Source organism: Haplochromis burtoni, unplaced genomic scaffold (genome assembly GCF_018398535.1).
Source record: "Haplochromis burtoni strain Fernald_Lab_line unplaced genomic scaffold, NCSU_Asbu1 Contig_208, whole genome shotgun sequence".
NCBI classification, from domain to species: domain Eukaryota; kingdom Metazoa; phylum Chordata; class Actinopteri; order Cichliformes; family Cichlidae; genus Haplochromis; species Haplochromis burtoni.
The window spans coordinates 20,875-31,644 of NW_024582569.1; the positions used below are offsets into that span (position 1 = coordinate 20,875).

The 10,770-nt window shown below is 42.7% G+C and overlaps 1 protein-coding gene across 2 annotated transcripts in view; it reads right to left on the minus strand.

The window, feature by feature from the left end:
• Positions 1-10,770, minus strand: part of LOC102299513 — a 42,428-nt gene that overhangs the window by 17,055 nt on the left and 14,603 nt on the right. The gene's annotated exons all lie outside the window — the stretch shown is intronic.

Consider the following 10,770-nt stretch of genomic DNA (forward strand, 5'->3'; position numbering starts at 1 on the left):
ATAGATAGATAGATAGATAGATAGATAGATAGATAGATAGATAGATAGATAGATAGATAGATAGATAGATAGATAGATAGATAGATAGATAGATATGAATGTTGCTACTAGTTTATAACATTCTTGCAAGCTCTACAAAAACAGAGCTGCAGAAAGGTATGGAAAAGAAAGGATGCCTAAGAAGTACAGCAGACAACAACATCAGGTCAGCTCCCCTCACACTCAACGTCTTCATTGCACCAGTTGTGCTTGGGACTTTGTACACAATTTTGGGCAGGCATGATGATATCTCCCCCTTGTCGTAGCATTTGTGTTGTACCTAATAAATTTCCAGTTGTCATAGCAGATGCTTCTTCCAAATGTTGGAACACTGAGCTACTACTTGTTTTACCATAAGTCGCTGTAAGTTGGGCATCAAAGGTCCCACATCCTCTTCATTTAACCCCTTCCGCTGGAGTTATTCCTTGCCCACTTGTGCCTTTTTGTTCTAGGAGCCCACTTCATCAGTGTCTCCTGGTTCCTCAACACCTACCACAGACTTACTGAAGAGATGCCACCAGACTTGCTAACGGAAATCAGAAAAAAACAAGCAAACAAATAAAGCAAATGGGTCTGAGGTAAGCTATGGTGAAAAGAAGCTACTGACTTTCAAGCACCTATAGTTCATGTTCTGAGGCCAACAGGTCGTGGGTGGTTTTGATTAGTACAACTAGCTCAAATAACAAAATTGATGATGCTGTCACAACAGACAATGCTTTAGTATCTTTACCCAACTTTTTATTAATAAGACTGAAGTGACATGCGTAAGATAAACCAAATCAGAACATCAGATAAGTGCAGAGAAAGCTTTGGAATAATCTATTAAGCATCCAACCCCTTTCTGTTCTTCTTCTCCTGTTCTTGTTTTTTTCTTATTTACCTCATGACTTTCTTCCTGTGTCTTCATCTCCTCCCCTCTGTCTTTTCTGTGAAGAAGTGGGTGGAGGTGTTCCATATTACTGAGCGCTACAGTATGTGTGAGTTTTGCTGTGCTCCATGCACCTCCGTGCACCACGGGGTGCTTGTTTACTCGCTTAATATGTCAAGACACGAGGAAAAAAAATGTAGACGTCTTTCCTACTGACAGATAACATCAAGGGAGTATCTGAGCCAAAGCAGCCCTGCTGTATGTCGATGTCCTCGTGAACGTAAGCTTCAATCATGGAAAATCAACAAGTATACCATCATTCAATTGCATGTGTTATAGAAGCCAAGATCTATTTCTGAGTTTCGGGACTCCAGCCAGAAATTAAAAGGCCCAAAAGGCTCTATTCTTTCCCTTTCTCCTTTTCCCGCTCATTTACGTCTCCGCTGTTCTTCTGCCTCTCGTCTGGTTCAACTTGGCAGTGGTGCCATGTAAGTTGAAAGAGTTTTGTTAAATATTAATTACAGCTTTCATCGACTCAGTCAAATCTTTACTCATTTCACCACAACAAGGCACATTTCTGCCTCAGTAAAAAGCAAGGAGGGGGAAAAGGAGACAGCGTGAGGCATATGTGTCCTTTGAGCAGCTATTAGACTGTCTGTTTGAAGCTAACTGAGAAATGGGCTCCTCTGGCAACGGCTGTTCACCCACCTATCAAATGTATGATGCATAACAAGCAGACACATACAGGCACAGCTGTGTACAAAAGCTTCACTCGGGGTGAATAAAGACACAAACCCCTGTAAATCAGCTTCTAACTGACAGCAATTACAAATTGTGAACATAAATGACCACTGCCAGAGGACTGTTTTTTTTATTTTTCAACAGAGTCATAATTTAGAGAACAATCATCACACAGTGGTTTGTAGGTGGAAGGTATATGCAGATACTCTCATGCACACGCTGCGCTCTGAGGGAAAATAAACTGATTAAAAAGATATGCACTCAATATTTGTTCTCAGACATTAAAAACAATAAAAACTGCAAGGTGTTTATGCTGTGAATAAATTGCTTTTTTTTTAAAAATCAAAGTGATGCATCAGTAAATACTTAGATGAATGTCACTAGTGTCCTTTTGCTAGCAGTAAGCTGCCAGTTTGACAGTACAAGAAAAAGTCAGTAGGTGCTGTGATCACACACTGTGTATTTTTCACCTTTTTTCACAACCTAGTGAGAAGTTGTTAAATCTATACATATAGCATGTTATAGGTGGATTTTAAGCACCATAAGCTGTGATCACAACCACTTCATATATAGCAGGAACCATTATGAATCTTTATGGAAAGACCATTCAGTGATAGGCATGCTGTGTTTCTCATTTATGTATGTGGGGTTTTTTTCTAAAGCACAGTATAGTGCAATGCAGCACAATACCATAAGTATTTTGACTTTCAGGTCTAAGGTTTTACATATCAGGACATAATAAAAATAATCTGGTCCTTAACAGGTCTTACAATGAATTTACTATGACCTCAGATGAACTATAAAATATTACATCATATATACATGTTACACTATTATTATTACACAAAAAACTAAACAGAAACGGTCTATGCAAAATTTACAACCCCTACAGCTTTCACAGGAATTAACAGAGTAAGTAGCAGCCAGGTTAATCTAATCAAAGGCACGTGATTAATTGAGTAACTGTGAGCACCTCTACAAAAGCAGCAGAATTGGTAGTTTGCTGATCTGGAGCATTGGGATGTGCGGTACCACATAACTAAGGAGGAAAAACAACAGCAGTGACCATAGAAAAATTATTTTTGCTGCACATCAGTCTAAGAAGAGCTGGAAGTCCATCATCCCATATGGAAAAGATATATATAAATCTTATAAAGTTTGTATCTGTCTTGTGTGAAACTTGTATGAAAAGCATACAAGAGTGAAAACAGATATAAGATCCCTTGAAAAATTATATAAATGAAACTTGTATGTTTTGGATACTTATTAAAACAATATATGAAAGTAATGAAAAAGTGGCCACTTTCATGAGTAAATCAAAGTTTTTACTATTTCTTTTCCATATGGGATCCTACAGATAGAAACAAGTTGAAGACATCCAAGTCAGTTGCCAGCCTTCCCAGGAGTAGATTTCCAAGCAAATTCACCTCAAGCTCAGAAAGTGTCAAAGAGCCACATCTCAGACTCTGGACAAGAATGCTTTTTTTTTGGAAGGATTCCCAGAAGGAAGGGTAGTCGCTCCTAAAAAACACACACACACACACAAGGTAGCATAGCTTGGGTTTGGAAAGACCAAATGAGGTCAGATGAGACCAAAACAGAGATATTTGGTCAAACCACAGGACCACATTTGGAAAAACCAATGCAGCATATCAGCAAAAACACACCTTGTAGTCACTGAGTCAACCATAAACTCATTTGTATACTAAAATATTCTAAAGTCAGATGTGACCATCTGATAGACAGCTAAAGTTTGGTCAAAATTGGGTAATGCAACTGTTACACCACTCCATAATCCTCATGTAATCACTCAGTCCAAAAATTAAAATCAATAGGGAGACCTGGATGTCTACCAAAGAATAAATAAAAGGATGAGTATCCTGTCGAGTCACTAGTTGTGCAATTATAGGCATGCACAACTTTGTTTACAGCAGCATTGACAGCAAGTTGCGATTAAACCTTTCCATTGGGTTCCCCTGTGGATGGTAGGGTGTAGTCTTTGAATTGGCTATTCCTGTGTACTTCTGCAGCTGTTTGAATAAATGGTTTTCAAATTCTCTGCCTTGATCATGGTGTAATTTACCAGGAAAACCAAATTTCAAGGAAAAGTCATTAAAAATTTTATCTGCTGTTGTTTTGCCAGATTTGTTGCGTTTAGGGTAGACTTGAGCAAACTTGGTGAAGTTGACCTGTAATACTAAAATATACTCATACCCTCCCCTGCTTTTTTCGAGATGGACATAGTCTATTGAAACCATTTCAAAGGGTGCAGTAGCCGGCACGTGACACATGGGGGCCCTACACTGAACTGTGTTTTGTTTCTGAATATTACATTTGCACACCTGTGTGACGAAAAACTCAATATCTTTGTACATATTCGGCCAATAAAACCTACTCCTTGCCAAATTCATCACACGGTCCACCCCCAAGTGACCCATTTCGCAGTGAAGGTGTTTGTACACCAGTTCTTTGTAAGAATGAACATGGAATCACAATCTGAGTATAAGTCACAGTCTTTTGTATCAGCAACCCATCATCTGAAATAAACAGCTTTTTCCACTCATGTAGAAGCTGTTTTACTTTAGGATTTTTGGTCGTTGATGTTTTGTCAAAGCTTGCACCTGTACTTTTTAAGTTGAGAACATAAGCTATGGCAGAGTCCTGCTTTTGAGCTTGTAATAGCTCCTGTGTTGTGATTCTCACATCTGGCTGAGTTTCTGTAAGTATTTTATTTACTTCTGGATTGCATGTTATAGCTGATATCCAATCCAGTTGTTTTTCTTCCTGTGTTTCAATGGCATTCAGTACTGCGCTTAACACTTCAGGCGAACACAGCTCAGTACATTCTGACATGTATGAGTCCATACTAGAAGGTGTTCTGGACAAAAAGTCTGCATCGTTACTGTTTCCGAGTCGGTATTTCAGTGTTATGTTAAAATCAGCCAACTCGGAAACCCCTCTGTGTCCTGTCACATTTAGTTTAGCTGTGCCTAAAATGTAGTTTAAAGGGTTGTTGTCACTATATACTGTCACTGAGGGATCATAGGACAAGTAGTCTCTAAAGCACTCAGTCACCATGCCAAAAACTCAAGTTTCCCTGAGTGCCACCTGTAGTTCTTCTCAGCCTGTGTTAATGTTCTTGATCCATATCTGTCCTGCCTCTGGTACAAAACTGCACCAAGGCCTTCTTCTGATGCATCGATGTGCAGAATGAAGGGATCCTCAAACTTAGAATAAGCCATCATGGGTGGATTAGTCAAAACATCCACCAAATAGTCTAGTGCTTTTTGGTGGCTGTCACTCCATATGATTTTTTGGGCCGGTGCAGCATGCCCCGCCTTGGCTGACCGCGCTGGTGTTTGGGTGTGGTCAACTGAGAGTAAATCATATAGGCACTTCACATGTCTTGAAAAATCTTGTACATAGCTTCGGAAATATCCTAAAAATCCTAAAAGCTTTCTCAGCTCATTAATGTTTGTTAGTGGGTTGTCCTTCAAAGCTCGTATTGCTTGTACCTCTTTTTCATCCATTCTGTAACCGTTTGCTGAAATGATTTTGCCCACATTGCGGACCTCATTTTTAAACAAGTCACATTTATCAGGTCTTAGTTTTACTCCCTAAGCCTGCTGACATTTGAGAACTGATCTCAAATCTTCAAATGTACTCAAATGTGCTCAAATGTTTGACTGTACACTAAAACATCATCTAAATATGGAGTGCATATTTTGTCCCTGAAGCCTTCTAAACTTTCCTCCATACTACGTTGGAAAGCTGAAGGCGCATTGGTGAGTCCAAATGGAATTCTATTCCATTCATACAGCCCCCAGGATGTTGTAAAGGCGGTATATTTTTTCGAGTCTTCACTGATTTCACCTTGATAGTACGCTTTGCCTTGGTCAAGCACACTAAACCACATATTGCCGCCAAGTCCATCAAGGATTTCCTGTATTCGTGGAATAGGGTGTCTGTCTGGAATGGTCTTTTTATTGAGACCCCTATAATCGACACACAGTCTCAGGCCTCCATCCCGCCTCCTCACACACACTATTGGAGAGGCATATTGTGAGGTTGATTTGCAAATAAAATCCTTTTGTAACAAGTCCTGAATGTGATTTTTTTACTTCATCATAGACAGCACGTGGGACCGCATTATAGGATTTGGCTACAAGAATCTGATCAGTGAGTTTGATATCCATTTTTAGATTTTTTTATGTAACCAACTTCCTCTTTGTGTTTAGCAAATGCGCCTGACTCCTCTCTTAACATTTCCATGACAGCTGCCTGTTGTTCTGTGTTAAGGTGGCCCAAATTAACAGGTGGTTCCCAAGGTTCTTCTGGTAAGCTAGGTGAGTTCTGATTGTCTTTTTCTACAACCGAACCTATCTGAGCTTCTTTGAGATTCACAGGATAACTGTGTGTTACCCTCTCTATGTTACCTAGAAGGGTTTTAGGTGGCAAAACAATGTCATGTTTGGTAACATTAGTAACATAGATGTTGACTTTGCAGGCATTGCCTGATACATACAGCAACTGGCAGTTAGATTTCAGACCCTCAGCTAAAGACAGGTTTTCATCCGACTCAAAAAGCATTTCACTTTTTACCTTTAAGTCTGTTTTGATGGAACAACTAACGCTGTGCATTTCTCCACTCGGTACAACAATAGTTACTTATCCTGATCTGACAGGATAAGTAACTATCTTACTACTGGTGGTGTGTATAAGGTTCAACAGTGCTTCTGCTTTGTTTGGTCCTACTCTTAATGAATTTCTGAGTAAAGACAAGCTTTCACTGGACTGAGTAGTGTCTTTTTCTATCAGTTCCTCAATAGCATTAAACCCTACTATTGGTTTCTGCACCACATCGTGACTTACTAGGATTGGAACCCGAACTTCATTCTGAGCTGCAGCGTTTCCTCTCGGATCACAAAGGCTAAGGCTAACTTCTACCCAACCCTGGAAAGGGACTTCAGATCCATTTACGGCTCTTAAGTCTAAAAGGTCATCCTTACTTAGTAAATCACTGATGGGGTGAACTTCTAAGTGAGGTAAATTGTCTGATTTCCAGCATGCGCTCAATATTGAAACTTGGACTCCCGTGTCCCACGGTGCCTGTGTTTTGCAGTTTTTTCTACACCATACTAGACACTTTTTGCCCACAAGCTGTGCTACTTTTCTTTTCTTTTTGGTACTCAGATTGAACACGTTTGGGGGTTGATCCTAATTTTAGGATTTCCTGAGTCAGTTGGTGATGCATGGGATAAGCTTTGGGCCTTGGGAATGTTATCACATTGGGGACATTGGTGCTAATAAGAGTTCATCAGTTTTCATCCTGTAAATATACTCTCATTTCTGCTCTGACATTGTTATTTAGAAGACCCGTTCTAATGGATTGAAAACATTGACTTTGAACAAGTTCTTTGTTGTACTTTAGGCTAGACTGGGCGCGCTCAGATGCAAAAATAATTTTTTGAGGCAAATCCAGCACTCTAATCAGGAACTCAAGTGGGTGTAGCCTTGGTTAATTGCTGATACATCTATTTCTGCATGATGGGCTTTTAGAACTTGTCTCAGGCTGGTTAATGCGAGATCCTCTTTCCCTTCCAAATAGCTCCTTAATTTTAACCCAGGACTGATGGGACGTATGACAGCCTCCACGATCTCAGCTTCAGAGTAGCCCGTTTTTAAGTCGCTTTCCATCTGGTGCTCTAACCTACTGAAACTCAGCGTGTCTTTAGCTGTTGAGTCACCCAAATGTCCACTTATCCTGAAGTCTTTTCTGAATCCACCTGATGAAACTGTTGCCAATGCAGTATCTCCCCCTGCACTGTGTTTCGCCGTCCGGCGACGTCCTCATGGCCACCTGATGCTCCAGCGATGTCATCGGGCTTGTCCGCCGCTCCGGAGGTGCCCGCGCCGCTGCGAGTTGCCCCTTGTGCACAGTCTCCGCCGTCATCCCCGCTCTGTCTGTCTGGCCGCCGCTCCCGCACCAACAGCCGCTGACCGCGCCTCCACCAGCAAAGCCAGCACATCATTTAGCTCCAGAAGCACCGACATGCCGTTATCCTCTCGTTGGAAAAATTCTTCTCGTTCACAGAACTGGCTAATAAGCTTAACGAGAGCTCTGCGAGATTTGCTTTGTATTTCTTCGTTGTGCTTTTCTGTAATATTACATAGTTCACATACTCTGAGCAGTTCTTCCACAGAAAGTCCACATAACTTCTGCTCCAACTCCAACAAAATATATTCACGGTCCTCAGACATGCTTAAAAGAAAACTAGGATGATGAGGACCATGGCGGTTGGGCTAAGTGCAGTAGATGCTAGTTTTCTACGGACACTGTGCTGGGCAGCTCTATAGCTGCCTGGAGGGAGCAAGTGAGGGTTGGCGAGCTTGCTCTCTCTATCTCCACCTCCACTTCTTTACCGCTGCCCCAGGACAACACACACTCTCTACCTGCCTCAACGCTGCCACGGACTTCCTCTCCCTCCCCACGCCAGCCGGGACCTCGTTTGCCTGCCTTTTTCCTGGCCGCTATGTGGTCAGAGGATGAGGAGGAGGTCTCCATTTTTCCACCGGTTCCTGTTCCCTCATCCCGAAGGAAACCGCGCCCTTGCCACCGCCACTCCTCTCCTCAGTCATCTGTTCTGCCACCTGTTCCTGCTGGAGGGTCCGAGGGGCCCGTCCGGCCTTTGTCTGTTGTTCCCGCTGGGGGTTCTGGAGAAGCGCTCCAGCCGTCTTCCGTCCACGCTGAAGGGTCCGAGGAGCCTGTCCAGCCTTCTGTCTCCGCTGGAGGGTCCGAGAAACCGCTTCAGCCGTCTGTTCACGCTGGAGGGTCCGAGGGACCGCTTCAGTTGTCTCCTGTCTCCGCTGGAGGGTCCGAGGGGCCTGTCCAGCCACCTGTTCCTGCTGGAGGGTCTGACGGGCCCGTCCAGCAGTCTGTTGTTCCCGCCGGCGGTTCTGGAGAACTGCGCCAGCCGTCCTCCGTCCAGGCTGAAGGGTCCAAGGGGCCTGTCCAGCCTTCTGTCTCCGCTGGAGGGTCCGAGGGACCGGTCCAGCAACCTGCCTCCGCTGGAGGGTCCGAGGGGCCCATCCAGTCTTCGTCGCCTGCAGAGCCACTACCTGCTCCTCCCACACCGTTGTCTGCAGAGCCACCTCCTGCAGTTTCCACACTGCCGCCTGCAGTGCCACCACCAATTCTGTCGCCTGCAATTGGCGTGCTGCCATTTGGTCCTGCCTCACCCCGTCCTGCTTCGTCTCTGCCTAAGGCCTCCTTCGTCTTTGTCGCCACCATTGATTTTGGAGTGTTGTGCCGTCAGCTTCCGGGCCAGCCCCCTGAACTTTTTTCGGAATGGTTTTCCTGGCCGCCTGCGCCTTTTGTGAACCTTTTTTTTGTTTGTTTGGCTTTGTTTGTTTGTTTTGACTTGTTTGCTGGGCTCCAGTGTTTTCTGTTTTTGATCTCTGGATCCTTGTGTTTAGTTTGTCAGAGTTGTGCCTTCTGGTTTCTGTTCTGTTCCATAGTTGCTGAATCCCTGTGTCAAGTCTGCGTCTCTGTGTTATGTTTCCTGTTTTACTTTGAAGGTCCATGTCTTATGTTAATGCATCTGGTTTTGCTTCCTTAGTCTCGACAGCCCTGATTTGTCCCAGCTGTGTTTCCCTCCTGTCTCTTATTCCCTGATTGCTCCCTCTGTGTATATTAGCCCTGTGTTCTCTTTGGTCAGTGTCCCAATGATACTGAGAAATGATATTTCATTTAAACTATAGACTAGCTGCAAGCTAGTCTATACGGGGGAATAAGCGGCATTTCAGTAAAGTTTTGGTCAGTAAGATACAGCAACAAACAATTTTTCCTCTCCAAAATCACATTCATGCAGATTTCTTTTGCTCTGAATTTTTTCCCTTTATTTAAATAAAACCTGCATATATTTTCACAATATGAAGTCATGTGCTCAAAAGAAATTAATCGGTGCCCTATGCTTTATACAACTCTGCTCCAGTACCTGGTTATTCTCAAACAATTTCACAAGATAGAACTATATCGAGAGGTGGTCCCAGCATTACAACAACAGAGCAAAAACACTGAAATTCCTCCTTTCATTTCATTATCATATGGGTTTTTCTGTTTTGATGAGAGCACAGGATCCGATCCAGCTTGATCAAAGTGTAGCTGATGCTGCCAGGCTCTTGAATCCAAGCTCAAGTGTCAAAACATCCTTGTTTTTTCACAATCTGTTCCTCCTGCAATAGGATTAATCCTGGGAGGCTATTGATGAAGCATATTTCATCATATGAAAGAACTGCCAGCAATTGTCTGACTAATGAGAATTTGGCTGAAAAATATATACCCCTATATATTATTTTGTTTGCAGAGACATTATAAGATGCTTCAAAATAACTGCCAAAAAACAGGGCCTCAAGGCATTTCAAGATACCTCAAACTACCTCAGATATTCAGGAACGCATGATGGGTGTTCTAAAATTCAGAGGCATGGATATCTGTTTCTATGAAAGTCCATAACACCTTACCTTACCTGAGGCCATTCCTTAGGGGGTGATGTTGAAATTGTTGAGAAGTTACAATAACTCTCTTTAGCTAACTTTAGCACGTAGACCACTCAGCGAGCTTGTGGCAACACACAACTTACAATCATAACAGGAGACTTAGGTGGAGGAAATGAGCACCAGTCCAGTGAAAAACCATGAAACCGTATTGTGTCAGTAATAGATCTTCAATGAGAATGCAGCCATAAAAGTGTATAATTACAGTATATATATATATGTGTTGGTTCAAAGTGAAAAGCCATCTGTTCTACAGCTCCACCATTACCCGTCGCCTTGTAACGGTCATGAGACTTATTATTAAAGACGGCCAGCCTCCTTCTCAATCAGGACAGAAAAGACACAACATGTGGCAGCATGAAATTCTCTGTGACACCACTATCTACCAGAGCCAACAAAGTGAAGGAGGGGGGAAAAAGAGTAAGGTCTTGAATTTGTGAATAAAATATGATGGATAGTAATGGTAAGGAGTGGGAGGCAAGATGAGGAATGATCCCTGATTGTGCTTGTCTTATGAGGAGCATCCATCAGGAGTGACATCCGCACAAATAAAACCCAACCCCCCC